This window comes from Choloepus didactylus, chromosome 10 (assembly GCF_015220235.1).
Source record: "Choloepus didactylus isolate mChoDid1 chromosome 10, mChoDid1.pri, whole genome shotgun sequence".
Lineage (NCBI taxonomy): Eukaryota > Metazoa > Chordata > Mammalia > Pilosa > Megalonychidae > Choloepus > Choloepus didactylus.
This window is the reverse complement of record NC_051316.1, coordinates 131,576,146-131,587,189: the sequence shown is the minus strand read 5'-3', so window position 1 is coordinate 131,587,189 and position 11,044 is coordinate 131,576,146.

Here is an 11,044-nt window from a genome sequence, read left to right as displayed (position 1 = left end):
GGCGAGGTCGTGGGCCTGTGCCCGGGCACCCCGCGCAGGCGCTGGGCGGGGAGGGTCCTGCAGCCCCCGTAGGGCGCCGCGGTGCCGGGGCACCCACCTCCCTCGCTGCGGCCGGGAGGGGCCGGGCAGCGCCCCAGGGCGCGGGGTCCTCTCGGGGCTGGGGCGCAGAGGCCTGTGCTGTCCCGCCAGGACCGAGGCTCCCCTGGGCCTGCGCCAGCCTCCCCACCTCCGGAGTCCAGGGCCGGGGCCGGGAGGGAACCGAGGGACGGAGTCAGCACCGCGAGGCCTGGCAGGAGGCGAGTCCGCGGGACCCGGTCCCCCACCCCACGGGGCCCGCAGGGAGAGCAGGAGGGAGCGGCTGGTAACTCAGGTAAACGTGGGTGAATGTCACCCTCTGCGCCGTGGCCCCTGCACACCCCCCACCCCCCAGCCTCGTGGCACCTGTGAGGACCTGGGGCTCCAGAATCCAGGAGTGCCCGGTCTGGGCGGATCACTGCCTCCCCGCAGCTGCTTCGGCTCCCCTGGTGGGGACGGCTCTGAGGGCCGTGGGGTTCACCCCTCCGCCCAAGTGGCAGAGCAGCCGGGAAGAGGAAGCACCTCGCTTTTTTCTCTCTCTCTTCTATTTCCATTCCCCATTTGGGAGCTAAAATGGTTTGGAAAAGTCACAAATAGATGGCTCCCCCTCAACAACAACAGCAACAACACAACACAAGCAATCCCAGAAGACTGAGAACTAGATTTCCAGAGTTATAACAAGATAATACTCAGAATATCCAGTACTCAGCAAAAAGTTAACAAGCACACAGAGAAACAGGGAAGTAGATCCCCCACAGGAAAAACAAAAAGAATTAGAAATCATCCATGAGGAAGCTCATACAGGACTATTAGTCAAAGACTTTAAATCAGCTGTCTTAAATATGTTCAATGAGCTGAAGAAATAAAGGAAATTAGGGAAATGTCTGAAGAAAATGAAGAGATGGAAATTATAAAAAGGAATCAAGTTTTAGAGCTGCAAAGAACAGTAATGGAAATTAAAAATTCATTAAATGGATTTATCAGCAGGTGTGAACAGGCAGAAGAAAGGATCAGCAAACTTGAAGACAAGACAACTGAAATGATCCAGTGTTGGGAACAGAAAGAAAAAAACAATAAAGAAAAGCGAACAGAGCCTGAGGGAGCTGTGGGACACCATCAAGCTTAACAACGTATGCACCACTAGAAGCCCAGAGTGACAGAGAGAGAGAGAGAGGAGCAGAGAAGCATTTCAAGAATCAGTGGCACAAAACTCGTCAAATCTGATGAAGGACATGATTAGACACACTCATGAACCTCAAGGGACTCCAAGCACAGCAGATAGTAAGACATCTACGCCAAGACACATTGGAGCAAGCCCATCAAAATCCAAAGACAAAAAGAGGATTCCGAAAGCTGCAAGAGAGAAGCGACTTGTCACAGTCAAGAGATCCCAAAAAAGATTAACAGTGGATTTCACAGGAGAAGCTATGGAGACCAGAAGACAGTGGGATGGCTTATTTAAAGAAAACAAATGTCAATCAAAGATTCTATATCTGGCAAAATTATCTTTAAAAAATGAAGGCGATTCATGGATAAGAAGGCTAAATATCATTATGATGTCAATTCTACCCAAACTGATCTACAGATTCAACACAATTCTAATCGAAATTCCAGCAACCTACTTTGCAGGCTTGGAAAAGCTAGTTATCAAATTTATTTGGAAGGGAAAGGGGCCTCGAATTGCCAAAACATCCTAAAAAAGAAGAATGAAGTGGGAGGACTCACACTTCCAGACTTTGAAGCCTACTGTAAACTCACATTGGTCAAAACAGCATGGTACTGGCATAAAGATAGACATATTGATCAATGGAATTGAATTGAGACTTTGGAAATTGACCCCCAGATATACAGTCAACTGATTTTTGATGAAGCCCCCAAATCCACTGAACTGAGAAAGAACAGTCTCTTCAACAAAGGGGCTGAGTGAACTGGATAGTCATAACAAAATGAATGAAAGAGGACCCCTACCTCATACCCCATACAGAAATTAACTCAAAGTGGACCAGAGACCTCAAAATAAGAGACAGCACTAAACCTCTTAGAATATAATATAAGGAAACATCTTCAGGACCTAGTAAATATAAATTGGAACTCCTCAAAATCAGAAGCTTCTGTGCCTCAAAAAACTTTCAAAAAGGTGAAGAGACAACCAACTCAATGGGAGAAAATATTTGGAAACCATATATCTGATAAGAGACTGATATCCTGCATATATAAAGAAATCCTACAACTCAACAACAATAGTACAAACAGCCCAATTATAAAATGGGCAAAAGATATGAAAAGACATTTTTCTGAAGAGGAAATACTAATGTCTAAAAAGCACATGAAAAACTGTTCATTTTCACTGGCTATTAGGGAAATGCAAATCAAAACCACAATGAGACACCATCTCACACCAATAAGAATGGCTGCCATTAAACAAACAAGAAACTACAAATGCTGGAGAAGATGTAGAGAAATTGAAACTCTTATTCATAGCTGGTGGGAATGTACAGCTGCTGTGGAAGACAGTTTAGTGGTTTCTTAGAATACTAGATATCAAATTACCCTACGATCTTGCAATTCCACTTCTCAGTATATACTGAGAAGATCTGAAAACAGTGACATGATCAGACATTTGCACACCGATGTTCATAGCATCACTGTTCACAATCGCCAAAAGATGGAAACAACCCAAGTGTCCTTCAACAGATGAGTGGATAAACAAAATGTGGTAGATACTTATGATGGAATGTTATGCAGTAAGAAGGAACAAGGTCCTGAAACATATGGCAACATGGATGAAACTTGAAGCTGTAATTCTGAGTGAAATAAGACACAAAAGGAGAGATATTGTATATTATCACTTCTGTGAACTCACTGAACAATGTAAAATCAATGTCTTATAATGTAGAATATGGGGGACCTTGAGATAAACAGAAGCTATTGAAGGGGGAATGATAGTCTAATATATTCACATATGTCAATGAGGGTGAATTCAAAGGTATGGGAATGGATAAGGGTGATGATTGTTTGTGAATGGGATTATAAGTATCAGCTGCATTGAAGGTGAACAGGATTGAAAGAGGTTCTTTAAGGGCATGTTTCCCACAGATCAGCACCACAAATATAGATAGGTGCTTGCATGATATATTTCTAATGTATGACACTAGCACAGAGAGTTGGCAACAGAGTGATACATGAGAAAAATCTACCTATAGCATACTAGGGCCTATAATTAATAGGAATACCTGACTAGTACCACACAAATACTAGGGACAGATAAGGGCTGATAAGAGCTAGGGGTGTTCTGGGTCATGAGAATTGTTTAAAATAGAGAGTGATGAGGATTGTACAAGTACGTGATGATAATGTGAGTGTGATGGTTGGGTTCACGTGTCACCTTGGCCAGGTGATGGTACCCAGCTGTCTGGTCAAGCAGCACTGGCCTAACTGTTGCTGCAAGGACGTTAGTGGCTGGTTAATACACCAGAAGGCTGGTTTATTAAATCATCAATTGGCTGCAGCTGTGAACAATGACGTCAATGAAGGGCATCTCTTCCACAATGAGAGATGCAGTCAGCTGGATTTAATCCAATTGGTTGACGACTTTTAAGCGAGACAGATAGAGGACTTCACTTCTTCTTTGGCTGCCCAGTGAAGCATTTCCTGAGCAGTTCGTCGAAGTTGCCAGTTCATTTCCTGAGGAGTTCATTGAACATCTTCATTGGAGTTCCCAGTTTGCTGCCTGCCCTACGGAATTTGGACTCGTGCATACCCACAGTTACGTGAGACACATTTATAAATCTTATATTCATAGATATCTCTCATTGATTCTGTTTCCCTAGAGAACCCTGACTAATACAGTGAGATACAGGTGGATTATTGTGGACAGAACATATGCTATGTGAACTTAGGAACCCTCTACTTTATAAGTCAAGCCCTCAATCTTGAGGCTTGCTCGAGTGAAACTTATGGTTGTAAAGGGGAGGCTAAGCCCGCCTCTAATTATGCCTAGGAGTCACCTCCAGAGAACCTTTTTTGGTTGCTCAAATGTGGACTTTCTCTCTCTAAGCCCAACTCTGCAAATGAATTCCTCCCCCTCCCCCTGATGTGGGACAGGACCCCCCAAATGAGTGAGTCTCCCTGGCAATCTGGGACACGGATCCTGGAAATGAGCCTGACCCTGGCATTGAGGGGGTTGGAATGCCTTTTTGACCTAAAAGGGGGAAAAGTAAGGCAACGAAATAAGGTTTTAGTGGCTAGGAGAATTCAAATAGAGTCGAGAGGCTGCCCTGGAGGTTACTCCTATGCACATTTAACCTAGATATGCCAGATGAGCACAGTAGGATAAGCCCAAGTCAACAGTAGTCCCGAAAACCCTAAAGAATACCTGGGTCCCTATCTGAGACTTTATAGAAGTTTCACTCACTAAGTTTATTTGTCAGAAACTTAATTCCTCCAGAGAGCTCCTATGCCAGCTAGATCCCGAAACCTGGAGGCAACAGCCTCTTCAAGAACATCATCTAGCTGTGTCCCCTTTGCTCATAAAGTCGACTCCTCTTTTCAATATGAACAGGTTAGAGTGGTCACTGCCTAGACATCCCTGAAGATCTGGAAAGTGATCAAACTAGAGGAAGGGGTAGCAACAAGCAAGATGGAATTTAACAAAGGATTATGAATACTGAATCTCTATATGTGCCAGTTTGAATGTACTATGTCCCCCCAAATACCATTATCTTTGATGTAATCTTGTGTGGGCAGACCTATCAGTGTTAATTAGATTGTAATTCTTTGTGCCCCACCCAGCCGTGGGTGATGACACTGATAGGATAATTTCCATGGAGGTGTTGGCCCGCCCATTCCGGATGGATCTGAATTCAATTACTGGAGCACTAGATAAGATCAGACAGAAGGAGCAAGCTACTACAGCCGAGAGGGACACTTTGAAGAATGCACAGGAGCTGAGAGAGGAGCTGCAGATGAGAGACATTTTGGAGATGGCCGTTGAAAGCAGACTTTTGCTCCAGAGAAGCTGAGAGAGGACAAATACCCCAAATGCAACTAAGAGTGACATTTTTGAGGAACTGCAGCCTAGAGAGGAACGTCCTGGGAGAAAGTCATTTTGAAACCAGAACTTTGGAGCAGATGCCAGCCACGTGCCTTCCCAGCTAGCAGAGGTTTTCCGGACGCCATTGGCCATCCTCCAGTGAAGGTACCCGATTGCTGATGTGTTAACCTTGGACACTTTATGGCCTTAAGACTGTAACTGTGTAACCAAATAAACCCCCTTTTATAAAAGCCAATCCATTTCTGGTGTTTCGCATTCCAGCAGCATTAGCAAACTAGAACAGTCTCAGGTAGGGATCAGAGTATTCTTTAGGGTTTGGGAGACTACTGTTGACTTGGACTTATCATACTGTAGCCATTTGGATCTAGCTGAAGCTTGCATAGGAGAAACCTCCAGGACAGCCTCTCTAGTCTATTTGAACTCTCTTAGCCACTGAAACCTTATTTTGTTGCCTTTCTTTTCCCCCTTTTGGTCAAAAAGGCATCTTAACCCCTCAGTGCCAGGGTCAGGCTCATTCCCAGGTTGCCAGGGAGACTCACTCACCTGAGGGGTCCTGTCCCATGTTGGGGAGAGGGTGATGGATTTATTTGCAGAGTTGGGTTTAGACAGAGGAAGTCCACATTTGAGCAACCAAAGAGGTTATCTGGAGGTGACTCCTAGGCACAATTACAGGTGTGCTTAGCCTCCCATTTACAACCATAAATTTCAACTGAGCAGGCTTCACGATCGAGGGCTTGACTTATAAAGTAGGGGGTTCCTAAGTTCACATAGCATATGTTCCATCCCTATCTCACATTATCATCACTTATTTGTATAATTCTCATCACTCCATTTTAAACAATTCTCATGGCCCAAAACACCTTTTAGCTCTTTTCAGCCCTTAGTTTATTTGTCCCTGCTATTTTTGTGGTACTAGTAAGGTATTCCTATTAACTATAGTCCCTAGTATGCAGTAGGTAGCTTTTTCCATATACCACTCTGTGTGTTTACTTTTTATTTCCTTCTTTTTGCTGGATTTCTCAAGTTTCAATTATTCCCCTTTCTCCTTGATAATTTGGAGATTATACTTAAATTCTGCTGCAATTACATGTATGTTTCTCAGTTTTATTTGGTCTAAATTCCATGACAGTTTCCCTTCCTCCAAGATGACATATGCCACTCCAGCCCCAGGCTGAAATAACCTTCGGCACTTTGCCATCTGACACTCGCCGCCAACACTCTAGCCCCTGAGTTTTACCGTCAGAGCCCATGATTTTCCAGGATCCTCGGCATCTCCCCTGTTTGCTGGTCTTTACTTAGTACTTGCGTGACCTGCTGCCCGTCTACCCCTGCCCGTGAGGTCCAGGTCCACCGGCCGTGCCCGTGCTCAGGCCAGCTCCACGGCAGCCACCGCGAGCTCCTCGCGCGCCCCTCCCTGGCAGGTGGCTGCTCGGCCACGCCCCGGCACTTCAGGGCCTGGGTCCTTTGCCACCATGGAGGGATGCCCTTTGGATCTGTCCTGTTCTCAGCAGTCTGTGGGTGTCCCACTCTGCCAGCCCGATTCTCTTTGCTTTGTCAATGAGTGGTTATTTCTCTTTGAATCCTGTCGGACTGGGCTCCATTGCTGGAATTCAGGAGCCGCCCCTTGGTGTTTTTCGGTATAATTCACTCGGTCACTCATCTATTGCCATGTGATGCCTATTTGAACAGTTCTTAGATCTGTCAGATGTAAAATTGCTCAGCCAGTTGTCCATAAGCTTCCGGACCTTTCCTTTCCTTCTCTGGCTGCGTATCGGCGAGGCCCGGCCGCGGCGGGTCTGAGAGGAGCTGGCTCCGTGTGGCGCTGCCGCAGGTCCAAGCGCCAGTCCCCGACTCCCTGAAGAGAAGCCTGCGAGAGCACAGTTAAGTTTCTCTCTCTTTTATTTTCTCCTTTCAACCCAGAACCTCAAACTCTTGTGCCACTTTGTTGCTTTGCTTTCTGCGTCGTGACGTGGCCTGTTCTTCCTCGCCTGGCCACTGAGCGCTGCCTCATCGCGTCTTCCCTTCCGACGGCGCGGATTGTCCTCTCTGCAAGGCTCTGCGTCCACACGCTGGCCGTGGGCAGCCTTGCTGGGGCTGAAGCGGGACTCTGGGTCTGGAAGAGCCCAGCCCTGGTCAGAATCGTGGCCAGATTCGGGAGGGGGCTCCGTGGCCAGTGCCAAGAGCCCGGGGTGGGCCGGGCGGGTGGGCAGCGCGGGGGATGCCCGGGGAAGGGGTGGGCCTGGCCCGGCACTGGCCTTGGAGGCCCGGTGTGCCGAGGCCGGAGGTGGCGTTTTCTCTTCTTGGAGGGCACACATTGTTTGAAAAACACCTTCCTTGTATTGAGCCAAAATTGATCCCCAGAGACCTCAGTTCCCGCCTGTTGATTTTACGTCTGTGTTCCACAATTAGCCACAGAGAAGGAATCCAGTTCCTCTGGAAGCAGATTCCAGTGCCGAGTTGAACTCTCCCCCGAAGCCATGTTCTTGCCCTGGGGAATCGTCTTCTCCGGACGCTGTAACCCGAGGAATGGGGTCACGGCCTTCCCGGCCGCCTGCAAGCTGCAGATGGAAGCGGGGGGCCCTGGCTCGGCCTCCCAGCCGCGGCTGCTCCCAAATGCTCCACGTCTATCTGGGCACGGAGTTTAGCTCACAGACGGGGACGTGTGTTCTTACTCTAACAGTGTTTAAACTGTTAGATTTTAGAGGGGATGCACCTCTGGGGCCACTTTGTCACCCTGACTTTCAGGATATCTGTGAAATAGGAAATCCTGTCATTGGAACGTTCTTTAAATTAAACTTTTTGTAAGAAAAGTTTGTAAGAAATAGCACATAGTTCCAGTGTTTCTCAGAGCCCCTCCCCAACCCCTCCCAGGGTGACACCTCAGGAAACCATCACCCCCACCACAGCCGGGACCGACCCTGACCCAGGCAGGGCACAGCAGAGCCTCGCCAGGGACCCTCCCCTCCCCAGGGACCCCCCGCCAGGGACCACTCCCCAGGGAACCCTCCCCTCCCCAGGGAACACTCGCCAGGGACCCCTCCCCAGGGACCCTCCTCTCCCCAGGGACCCTCCCCAGGGACCCTCCTCTCCCCAGGGACCACTCGCCAGGGACCCTCCCCAGGGAACCCTCTCCAGGGAACCCTCCCCTCCCCAGGGACCCCTTGCCAGGGACCCCTCCCCAGGGAACCCTCCCCTCCCCAGGGACCCCTTGCCAGGGACCCCTCCCCAGGGAACCCTCCCCAGGGACCCTCCTCTCCCCAGGGACCCCTCCCCAGGGAACCCTCCCCTCCCCAGGGACCCCTCCCCAGGGACCCCTCCTGCACCGTGCGCCCCCATCCCTGACAAGCTCTGACTCTTCCCGTAGGTAGACTCACACCGCGTGGAGCCTTTGGGACTGGCCTTTCTCTCACCATCGTTCCCCAACATGTCTCTGGGATGTTGTGCGCGCAGTGGTTCAGTCCTTTACGAAAATTAGGCAAAATTCACGTGAAGGAAATTAGCTGTTTCTGTGTGAACAAACTACAATGGTGTGCAGCCAGCACCTCCATTTAGCTCCAGAGCATTTTTATCACCCCAAATAAAACCCATACTCAGTCCCCCTCCTCCCAGCTCCTGGCACCCACCATCTGCTTTCTGTTTCTATGATTTACCTATACTGGACATTTAACAGATATGGACTCATAAAATATGTGACCTTTGTATCTAGCTTCTTTCACTTAACACAATATTTTCGAGGTTCATCCACATTGTACCAGAACTTCGTTCCTTTTTATGACTGTATACTATTTCTCTGTGTGGAAAGCCCACATTTTGCTTATCCTTTCATCTGTAGATGGGCACTTGGGTGGCTTCCTCCTTTTGGCAATTGTGAATAATGCCACTGTGAACACCGGTGGGCAAATATCCGTCCAAGTCCTGCTTTCCGTTCTCTGGGGCATGTACGTAGGAGTGGGGTTGCCGGGTCATGTGGTGATTCTAGACTTCACTTTCTGAGGAGCTGCCAGATTGTCTCCACAGGGGCTGCACCGTTTTACATTCCAACCAACAGTACACAAGTTTCCGAGTTCCCCACATTCTCGCCAACACTTGTCTTCCATTTTTTTGCTAATAGCCATCCTCATGATTTTGAAGTTTGATTGGCATTTCCCTAATGGCTAATGATGTTGAGCATTTTTGCATGTGCTTGTTGGCCTTTTGCATCTCATCTGTGGAGAAATGTCTTTTCAATTATGTTTGCAACTTTCCTGTAAGTTTGAAATTATTTCAAAATAAAAAGTCTTTAAATGTGTCAATTCAAGTCCTTTGTCCATTTTAAATATTGGGATGTTTGTTTTTTTGTAGGAGTTCTTTATATATTCTTGATATTAGATCATTATCAGATGCATGATTTGCAAATATTTTCTCCCATGCTGTAAATTGTATTTTCACTTTCTTAATAATGTCCTTTGATGCATGAAAGTTTTTAATTTTGATGGAGGCCCAAGTATCTGTTTTTCTTTTGTGCTTTGGTGTTCAAGGTCATAAAAACTTTCCTTTGTTTTCTTCTATTCGTTTTGTAGTTTGAGCTCTCACATTTAGGTCCTTGATCCATTTTTGAGTTGATTTTTGTATTTGGTGAGAGTGGAAGGACACAATTTCATTCTTTGCCTGGGGATTTCCAGTTGTCCCAGCACACTTGTTGAAGACCGTTCTTTCCCCATTGAATGGTCTTGGCGCCCTTCCAAAAATCAACTGGCCATCAATGTGAGGGTTTATTTCTGGACTCTCAATTCGATTCCATTGATCTTAATGTCTATCGTCACACCAGTACTACAGTGTTTAAATTACTTTAGCTTTGTAGTAAGGTTTGAAATCAGGAAGTGTGAGCCCTCCAACTTTTGAGATTGTTTTGGCTATTTGGGGCCCCTTACAATTTCATGTGAACTTTAGGATGGATTTTTCCTTTTGCAGAAGACATCATTGCAGTTTCTGTAGGGATGGCATCGGATCTGTGCATTGCTTTGGGTGGTGTTGCCCTCTTAGCAATATCAAGTTCTCCTGTCCATGAACATGAGATGCCTTGCCACTTACTTAGGTCTTCTTTAATTTCTTTCAGCAGTGTTTTGTAGTTTTCAGAGTACAAGTCTTTTATATCCTTGGCTAAATTGTTTTGGGTACTATTGTAAATGGAATTGTTTTCTTAATTTCCCTTTCATATCTTTCATTGCTGGTATATAGAAACACAACTTATTTTTTGCATGTTGATCTTGTACCGTGCAACTTTGCTGAATTCATTTATTAGCTCTGGTAGTTTTTTGGTGGGTTCTTTGGGATTTCTCTCTCTGTAGGCTGTGTCACCCCTGCATAGAGATAGTTTTACTTCCTCCTCTCCAATTCGCATGCCTTTATTTCAGTTCCTTCTTCGTACTGCTGATTAGTGTCCATGGTAGGGAGCACCACAGTTTGTCTTTCAGTTGATGGACATTTTGGTTGTTTCTGTTTTGGCTATTATGACTAAAACTGCTATGGTTTTCGTGTGAACACAGGCTTTCAATTACCTGGGAAATGAGTGCAGTTGCTGGGTCATATGGTAATTGCATGTTTACTTTTGTAAGAAACTGCCCAGCTGACTTACAGAGTGGTGGGATCATCTTTCAGTCCCACCCTTCCAGTTTCTCTGGTGTGGTGGCTCATTTTAATTTTTTTAAAATTTTAGCCTTTCTGGTAGGCATGTCATGATATGGTGTTGTGGTTTTAATTTGTGTCTTCCCAAAGGTCAAATAGGTGGAACACCTTTTTGTTGGCTTATTTTCTATCCACATGTCCTCTTTAAATATTCTAGAGCCCGGGCATTTGTTGCATATGTGGTTTACAAATATTTTCTCTGCTTCTGCCTCTTGTCTTCTCATCCTTTTAACAGCCTTTTGTAGAGAAAAA